At 44.8% G+C, this 10,149-nt stretch overlaps 1 protein-coding gene across 1 annotated transcript in view; it reads right to left on the reverse strand.

The window, feature by feature from the left end:
- The window catches only part of adgrl1a (adhesion G protein-coupled receptor L1a), a 66,498-nt gene extending 57,777 nt beyond the window's left edge, over positions 1–8,721 (reverse strand). The window contains exon 1 of the mRNA XM_042393497.1: positions 8,592–8,721. The gene's annotated coding sequence lies outside the window, so the exon portion shown is untranslated. The remainder of the gene's footprint in view (positions 1–8,591) is intronic.
- Between the last annotated feature and the right edge of the window lie 1,428 nt (positions 8,722–10,149).

Below are 10,149 nucleotides of genomic sequence, written 5' to 3' on the forward strand. Positions count from 1 at the left end.
GGAAAGAGGGAAGAGACAAAAAAACAGGGAGAGACTTTAATGGAAGTGTGCTTTAAGGGAATGTAAATGAGACAAGGGAATCTGTAGCGCTGCAGAACACAGCGGAGGGATATCAAACAGTGCTAGTGTGGCTGTCAAAGAGGTAAAGGCAAAGGGAAGGAGGAGAGAGAGAGAGCCCTTCTCACTTTATTCAATAGACACTCCTGTACCACTTTCTCCTGCTTCAGCAACCGCCCTCGGCTGCAGCTCTCCACAAACCCCAACCCACACACCTCCTCATCTCTAGAGTCTACACTTTAACTATTATATATTTCCGAAACACTAGTAGTTCTCATAAGAATAAAAAAAAATCCTCACTGTCTATAAAGCAGCCAATAAGAGCCCGATATTCCTGAGTGACAGTATTACATGCTAATCAGAGTGCACGAGTATCTGAGTGTGCTAACAGCGCTGCTGCATCCATGAATGAGTGAGATGAGTGAGTCTGCCCCTAGCCAGACAGCCAACCAGTCAGTCTGTTCGTCAGAGCTGACACCACACAGCAGAGAGAGCATGCTCCCCGGCCTGGTCTTCAGTGTCTCCAGTGTGCCCTGTGATCTATTGTGGCGGCGCAGAGCTTGTCACTGTTCATTATTACTGATGCAACAGGAGGCAATGCCACCACCCATCAATGCTTGCCCTGTGATGCCCGCTACAGCTGCCAGAGGAAGTGACCTCAGCACCTACCTGTCTTCTCAAACAAACACTGGCTGCAGCCTCGCTCTAATGGGCTCTAATATCTTACAGGGATGGAACCTCTGACCCAATTTGGCAGTCACTTCTTAACCAATCGCTAACCAGCAGAAAAATGATACATGAATTCATTCTGAAAAGTGTAATTTTGCAACGATGACAGGCCTCAATTTTATTATATAAATGCAAAGAAATCTGCTAATTAAAACACCTAGAAGACTAACAAAGTTGATTAGCACAGTTTGTTCCACATCTGTGTCTGCACTGTGGGATATAACTTTAGCTTGTTCCTGGATTTTGACTTTTCCTCTTGTGCTTTCTACTTTATTTCTGTCACCCTGCTTCCCAACCTAACAGTCAAATTAGATATACTCCATATCAGTCAACCTGCGCTGTCAACTTTGTCGGCATGAGTTGCGTTGCAAATCAATAGGAGGAAATGAATAATTCACTGTGACCATTAAGTCTAAACAACAAGAGTGATAACTGCCGGCCCTGACATTAATCTTGTGAGCCACCAACAATGGATTATGATATAACATGATAATGTTATGAAATTGTACTCTCTAGTGAATCTTGCTCCCTCCCGCCCTTTGCATTGAGCTGTTCCCAGATGTCACTTGGCTGTGACTGGCAGATTGCCACCCTGAGTGCCTGTGCACTGCCTGGCCCGGCTAGATCCATCTTCATTAAGGACAGAAGCGCTGTGAGTTGTGTGTTATTATCAGTGTCTATTAATCTGAAAGCTCCAGCGGGGCAACCCCCGCCTCACTGTTGCAACGCAGTACACCATAGTCAAGCATACGCTTTGTACAAACACACTACTGATACACAACAAAGATGCATCACAGGCAAATTTTCTATGCACTTACACAAACGCACAATCCTGTTACACACCAGCCTATCCACAGCTCCCTGTCTAATAATGAGCACCACAACAGACTTAAACAATTTGCAGATAATGCACGCTCATTCCTAATTGGGGAAGATAGACAATAATTACTTGTGGAAAAAACTAATTCATAATTGTTTAGCAAACCTTCGGGATTCACTCAAGGCAAACTGTAGACACCCACTCCCAAGTGTTGGTGTAAGTGTATGGTAAGACGTACATGATCATGACTTGAAGCATTCACACGCATGTTCACGCACACACATATGCACACAGAAGAGCCCACCGGGGCGCCACATGTGATGTTGACCCAGTTTAGATCTGTGGCACAAAGTGGAGCAGGGATTCAGAACAAAAAGAGACAGTGACATTTAAAAATAGGTTGACTTTCTTTTCATCTCATTGCTGAGACCCATACAATGGAAGTATCCATCTTTTGTGTCAGTGGCACCATCAACTAATTATTCTGTCACATCTTCGACTTTGCCATTTTAGAGATCCACTCTTTAAACTGGCATGGATTTAGCTAAAGTGAAGCTTGTTGGAGTCAGGAAGATCCAACAGACTACAGAACTAAGACGTATATTTTACTTTTGAACAGTTCAAACAAATCCATCATTCTTTGCCTCATCTTTGTTGGCAATGACTATTTTTTTCTCTAGTTCATGGTGAAATGTATGAAGTGGTGCGACCATGAAGCGAGTTGGGTGGCTGGCTGTGCTGTGCGAGTTGGAGTGCTGAGTTGTTGTGTTTTGTATTTAAACTCTCCAATGCTGCTAAAAACGTGGCTAAAGAAAGGTACATTATGTGCTTCATCCTCTTTACATCTACATACTGGGATTTGACATCCCTTTCACTGCATTTGGGTTATTGCTCATTGATCAATTTTTTTAGGATGCTCTGGATCCAAGTCTTAGCAGCCTTTTTTATTTGGCAAAAGCTACCAAATCCCTAATATCCCTTTGAAAACATCAATGTTTGATGAATTTTCAGGTTAACTTTTGTTTTCAGGGTGTGGTTTTCTTTCACGAAAGCTTGATAGTGCTGTTTATTGGCAACACTCCACATTTAAGAGTGTTACACTAGCATGTAAATGACCCACACACGAGCACGGAGCAATTTGCATTCGTAAGCGCTTCCTGAGCGTATGCTGCTAGCCTTTAATGTGAGTGAACATGAATCAAACCTTGGATGAGTGTATCGGGACTTTTATCAACACAGTGCATTCTGGGCAGTAGAGTGGGCAATTTAGAGTGATTTTAGCAATTCAACCAAACTCCATCTTTAGAAAGTGTAATTTCCTACGTTCTACCCTATATTCCTGTCTGGAGTTATCCACATGATTTTGTTGTGCATCACAAGAGCACAGCGAGTGGGTCTCTGCCTGTTTATGTGGATGCAAACATGTCTACCTTTTCCAAATGCACATGTCCAAGTGATTTGTGTTGTGCAACTGTGTGTGTCTCTGTGTGTGTGAGTGATGTATCTAATTTGATAGTAGTGACCCCAATCTGCCTGCCAAGGTTATCCAGCTTTAGGATGGGCAGAGTGGGCATCAGGAGATACTGACACAGCAGGCCTGGCTGACATGCCCCAATTCTAAAACATGGCTGTCACTCACTTCCTCTCTCGCTTCCTCTCTATGTCTACCTTTGTCAAACACACATATGCAGCCCACACACACACCCGCATACATGAAAGCACACTGACACTGTCCCACATACAGCACAGTAGTAGCCTTCATAGCTGCTCAGGAATAATTGAGGAGAAATAAAAGTCTCCGCACATGCAAACACACACACCCAGCCATCTTGTCCTGCAAAATCTCAATTTAATGCTAAAACCCTGATGTACTCATTTGTATCTACATTTTAAACAATTCAATCCTGTTGAATTCCTGTTGTTTATAAATAAGTATGAATAAGCAGAAATAGACACGTTGACAGTAGGAGGGTAAAATCGAGTCTCCAGCACTATAATGGTTAAATCATCACATGGCAGCCTGTGCATTTGTTCATTGAGCAGCTGTCTAGAAACAGGCACAGGTAAATGTTTGCCACTAGAACGCATATTTACTGCAAATAATGCTCAGAACAAGACAGACAGCCTCAAGCTATGTGCAGAACCAACATTATTACTGTAATTATTGTGGAATCTCTCCTTCTTTTGTCCTCGCCTCTTTTTAATCTGCCTCCATTTCCTTGTTTTGAATGACACAGTTAATCACACAAACTCACAAGTGCATACATTCATGCTGTGAGGTCCCAGAGGAGGGACAGGCATTGGTGGTGGTCTGATTATTAGAGAGGAGCAGTGGAAGACACAGCCCAGAGCCCAGAGCTCAGGGCCTCAGTCAGTCAGGCTGTAACAGGTGCTGCTTTCCACTGCTTGCTTCTGTTAATTACCAACAGTGCAATGCTGGAAACGCTTTGCCGGAATCCACACCAGGTGAACACCCATTAGTGCATGGAGAGGATCCAGAGGGTCTGTGCCGACCGCCTCCCCCACTACCATTCATAGACTGAAGCAAGGAGTCAGTATACGCGCATATGTGCACAGACATTCGCCGCACGCATTTGTATATTTTTGTTTTGTCGTGTAATGATTACGCCTTGAGACATTTACACCCACACGCACACCTTCAAATATGCACGTACACACAAACGCACACACACACACACACACACCTCTGCCTCTACCCACTCTCTCTTTTTCTTTCTTTTCAAATACTCATTTTTCCCTCCATCTCCTCCTACCCCTGGAGGCCTGAGTACATCAGTTCATCGACACATTTCGTTCTGGTCGGTGGTCTCCACGGAGCCTCCTGTTTCATGTGACCTTTCTCCCCCTCCGTTCCGGGAGTCTCGGGCGTCTGGTCACTCTGAATCACTCCCTCCGTCTGCCTTTGTTCGGTTAAAAAGGTTCGGCGGAGAAAGGGAACCAAGCGCATAAAAGGAGATGAATCAACAGACATCTCATGGCTCCTGCTGCTATCCAAGTGAAGGATAGTACTGTTTGTACTCATCCACCTTATCACCCCTCCCCCTCTACATATCTCGCTTCAACCTCACGTCTCTGCCCCTCCACACTCCCCCACCGCCCCTGTTTTGTACTCACATGCTCCCTCCATCCCTCTGCAGTTCTCATCCTATTTTCACATCTCATCATCAGATCCCAGTTTGCTTCATTCCCATCAATAATTAAAGAGTTTTTGACTGGATGAAAATAAATAACTCTCAGCCAATCAAGGGGGGACTTACAGGCATTCCACGAGCCGCTTGCAGCCAATGGGAAAGGAGCTTCGGTGGCTCAAATGAGATCAGAAGTGAGTATGTGCTCTGATACCATTAAAAGGAAAAGTAAATTATTCAGGTGACATTCTTTTTCTGCGAATTCCCCCTAAACCAGCACAAATGTCTTTCCTCTTAGGGGGGAGACCGGTGCAGCAGAAGAAACTGTTTTTTCAACACACAGTGAAAGATTTAAAATGCAAATAGGTTTTCACTGACAGTAACACTCCGTCATAAATTGAAACACCCTTAAAGATAACTAGACACATGCAAATGAGCTGATTAGCTAGAAATGCAAATTAATTCATTATTTATAGAAGGCATTTATATGTTAATTGACATAGTGGTTCGCTGTAGATTAATTATATATATCATACATTAAGTATACAATAATCTATAGCAATAGATACAGATCAAAAGATAAGGATAACAATTAGTTGCCGTTAGTATGTTTCTTTCTCTCTCATTGATCTGACATATGGCACTGACCCAAGTTACAAATTGAAGAAATCTCATCTCTAGTGTTTATGAGGCCGAGCAGAGCTTCTCTGAATATCCACATCAAAGCAGAATGCTGGCTCTGCATTCAGATAGGATGGGTGTGTGGGGGGGTGGGGGAGGTTGCTGCTAGCTGTAAGCTCTGTAGGTCTCTCTCTCTCTCTCTCGTTTTACTCTCTCTCATCCATTCTGTCTCCTGGCCCTCTGACCTGTGCAGGTCTCACGTTCCTGACTCCTCTCTCAGCAAGCAACCGATCGATAGATGGATCTGACTTTTCCCTGACTCAATAACCCCTCATGCACATCTTCTTCCTCTGAGGAGCGTGTGTGTGTGTGTGTGTGTGCGTGCGTGTTTCAGTGTGTGCACCAGTGGAGAGAGCGTATGGGTCTGCATGTGCGTGTTTGTGCTTGCAAGGCATGGTTTTGGGGTTTTTTTCTGGCAGAGCTGTGGATGTGTGTGTACGTGTAGGTCTGTGTCTGCCAGCTCCAGTCTCTCACCCCAGGGCCTAGAAGTCACGGCAGTGAGAAAACAGATTGATTTCTCCCCTCCCACGCACAAACAATTAACTACACAGCGCTCAATTAGACACACGCTGGAGACGCCTTCAGACAAGACTTTGCCTTGACCTGGGATCTGTTTCCTGCAAACCAACCTACTGTACTTCTTCATCCCTCCAACCAAGCGTCAGAGGTGTGGAGACTGGTGGGAGACGGTGAGATGATAGTAGGGGGGGTGTTTATGTGCCCTGCTCTAGAAAAATTAGCACTTCTGTTGTTTGCGGCATCTTCCTAGGATTATGTGTCCCAGCACAAAATGAGCCAAGATTATCTTTAATGATGTCGGCGGTGTGCAGTTTCATTATCGCCGGCGTTCACACACTGCTCCACAGCTTGTGCCGCTAGCTGAGTAAGCAGAGTTAGGATGCTAATTTAAAGGCAGGGGAATTCCAGTGGAGCGTGGAACCCTCTGTATCAGCCGTCCGATGTCCACCTTGGAGACCCATATCTGCGTAACACATGTTGATCATCCAGTAAAGGACAAACAAGGTTGTCATCCCTCTGTCAGCTCTCTGTCACTTTTCATTTTTCCATGTGAAACACTCCAGTAAGCATGTCTTTCTCTGTATCTCTCCCTTTCTTTGAGCCAAGACATTTGTCAGAATTTCTACACTGTCCTCCTACTGCTTCAGTAAACCGAGGGCTGTTTGTTGGCTGCCTCAAAAATAGATGTCTATTGTCTCTGTCTATTCAAGCAAAGAAATGCAACTTACCATCCTTGATTCTGATCTTAGTAGGATTAATCCAACTGTGAATGTAATTAATTTCACATCTATCATTCCATTTTCACCTTTTTTCTTTTTGGAAAATACTGTAATTAACAAACGATCCTTGCAATTCTAATAAATTATCAAATTTGCAACAAATGCAGTGAACAAATGGATAATCCTATATACAAAAAAATGATCAGTCAAAATAAATATATCTTAATATATCTAAAAGTAGAAAAAAACAGGTCATCAACACATTAAAATTGAGTCGTGACAATTATTTTCACAGATGCTGGTGTTGACATTAATTGTGATCCACTGCCGCATGGCCAAGTCATTCCAGGCTTTAAGTGTGTCATTCATAACACGGGCTAAGGGAGATAATAGAATTTGAGTGTGTATGTGCACGTGTGTGTGTGTGTGTGTGTTTATGAAAGAGAGACAGGAGAAAGAGCAAATGGGAATGAGCAAGAAAGAAACTGAGAATTCATAGAAGTGTAGAAGTACAAGCTCCAGTGAGTGTTAACATTTCTAATTATCTCAGTGTCACGTCTGGAGGCTAAGAAGATAACACCTGAAGTCACCAGGGCGGCAGAGCAGGCATACACACATACAAATATACACACATACAGACGCACAAACAGCCCCATAAGCTAACACACCTTGCACCTCCTGCACCTTCATGCTAGGCCCTCAGATTCCTCTCTGCATGATTGCCTCCCCTTCTCACTCCTCTTTTTCTATCTTTTCATATATTTTTTTTCTTCCTCTTTGTTGCGCTCGCACTCTCTGTGTGAAGTATATGTGAGGTCCAGCTCGTGGACTCTCTCGCCCGTTTATTTACGTATGTGCTGATGTCAAGACGCTGCGCTCGTCTCACCCCTGCTGCCCTTATATTCAGGCTAGGCCAGCAATACGTTGCGTGTTCCCACTGATGTTTATCCTTGTCATGCCTATTGAACACGGCTTATGGCCTGTGTTTGATATTAAATCCCATGCTGAGGAGCTAGCTGGTTGCTTGACTGATCAGATAAGCACCAGAGGGAAGGAGGGTGGATTTAACTGCTTTTAGTAATCACAACAGTCCATCCCCCCTCCTCTATCCATGCTACTGTACATCCCAACTGAGGGATTTGCATTAATACTGTAGGCTAGTTTGGACTCTGCAACCATATAAATGTAAACCCCCTTTTTCCTATATAGCCGGAGACAGAATATAAGACTTCGCAGTATGTACCACTATCGCCAGCTATATTCTACAACTCGCTTAAGGGCTGATGAAATATTCACAGGCCTGAGTGTTACAGCAATATCTGGTGCTGTGAAGCTTTTTAAGGTCAACTTTCACTCAGACTCTTTCTTGCCAGCCTGTCCTGTTTCCCCTCTGATGCCCTTGCAGAGGGCCTTTTGGTAGTGACAGTAGCCATTCTCCTGTGACTTCCTTCTCTCTGTCACACAGCCATCCCCCACACCTCTGTCTGGCCTGCTAACCGCAAGTGGTGTGAAAGCTGGGAACATTTCCACTGTAGGCCTCGGTCAGGGTGACCCACTGGGTGCTAGAGACCTGGTTAAAGCTCTTTGAGACTGTTTTACATTATAGACGCATTCACACGGAGGACAGCCTTGAAATATTAATCACATTAGAATTAACAGCGCTGTCAATCACAACAGATACAGTGTGTCCTCGTGCCCTGACTGCGTGGGCTCCAGTGTCACCTCTATCCTCTGTGAAGTTAAACAAGAGACAGAAATGCCAATTTTCTCCACAAGACATCTACAGTACATAAAAGTGAAATTAAGCATGTGGACTAGACTGCTGGAGCATGAATAAAGAAGGAGCTTGTATAAAAGTCAACAGTAGCTGCTTGTCAGTGAAAGAAACACAACCACATAAACAGGCACACAACTCACAACAGCCTGGTTTCAGTGACCCAGCATCCCGGTCAGCAGCACAGTTCACCTCCTCATGCCCCATCATCCAGTCCATTGACACTCACGTAGTTATGGCCAGATAGTGTGCTCTGTGGTCCAACTAGCCAGCGTTACCAGCACAGAGATCCAATGTGATTCATGGCATTTATCCCTCTCTGCTCCCATGGAACTCAGAACTCTGTTGCTGTGACATCACAGCCAGGGCCCTGATTGGTCACCAGATGGCTGCCCTGATTGGATTCTGGCCCAAACTGTGCGGGCTGAATCACTGGCTCAGTGCTGCTCTGGATACTGATCCAGCCCACCTGCGCTGCCCAGCAAACACACACACACAGCCCACACTTACAGACACATGCACATAAGCAAAGACGCAGGCACAGGACAAGTATCAATGACGTACAATTAAACATGCTCATTCATAAAAATGAGTAACTTAACTGCCAACAACTACACCTTCCTGCTTTCAATCTGTCTTTACCTTTTATATGTCTTGTCAATTGATTTTAAAGCGCCCCTTTTTGAAGATTATGGCCCTTTAAAATCTAAGTGCCCTTGTTTAACTTAGCTTAAACGACTCTCCCTCTTTGCTTCGTGGGTTAGGCCCCAATTCAACATTTCTGAGCACTGTCCTGGGAGACATAAAGCGAATGAGAAAGCAAGGGCATGCAAAGAGAGAGAGGTTTGCTGTACTATGTGTCAGTCTCTGAGTGTACCGAGGCTTTTACGCATGTATCTACTTTCGCTCACCGTCTCTGTTAGGCTATGTGAGGCAGTAAGTAGCCCTTAAGTGCAAGCGTTCTCTTTTAAATACACTACAAATGGACGTTAGCCTCTACTTGAGCCTTGAGAGGCACTCCTGAAGCTTTCCTGATTGAGACATGAAACCAGAGCACTCCTCTATACCCTCCCCTCCCTACATTCCCAAAGGGATGCCTGCAGCGCGACTCTCTAAAGATACCCCTGGCACACACATCCGCACCAAATACTGTTCCCTGAGGACAGCTGCAGGCATACTGCAGTGTCCGTCCCTACAACCAGACCTCCACTCCATTCTCGGTGAGTCCCAGAGCTGTACAACACTTTTGAAAAGGTAGCATCACCGTTGTCACTTATTCCATTCCTGCAAATTGCTCAACAGAATTTTTCTTCCTGGATTGTTTCATTTCCTGTTTTCTTTATGTACTTAAGTCTCAGTCTCTCTCCTGTTTCTAGTTGTATCGGCAGGCTGATCAAACACTTGCATCTGCAGCTTTTCAAATCCCTCCAGAAGCAAAAGAGAGAGCTGCACAACCCTCCCATAAGCCCAAAGGAAACAGAAGCACAACATTTGGCAGTGGGACAGACCCCCCGCTGCACCTGTGCTCGTTCAGGCAGATCAGTATTTAGCTGGGGCCTCCTGCTGCCCCGGGGACAATGAGAGGGGATGGACGGATGGACTGAGGATTTGAGAGGAGGACTTGGACACCATTCCCCTCCCTGCGTGCCAGCGTTATGGGTCGAGTGGACCAAATGTCTACTCGCTGGCACTAACACACAG

This window comes from Thunnus maccoyii, chromosome 18 (genome assembly GCF_910596095.1).
Source record: "Thunnus maccoyii chromosome 18, fThuMac1.1, whole genome shotgun sequence".
In the NCBI taxonomy this organism is placed as follows: Eukaryota; Metazoa; Chordata; class Actinopteri; order Scombriformes; family Scombridae; genus Thunnus; species Thunnus maccoyii.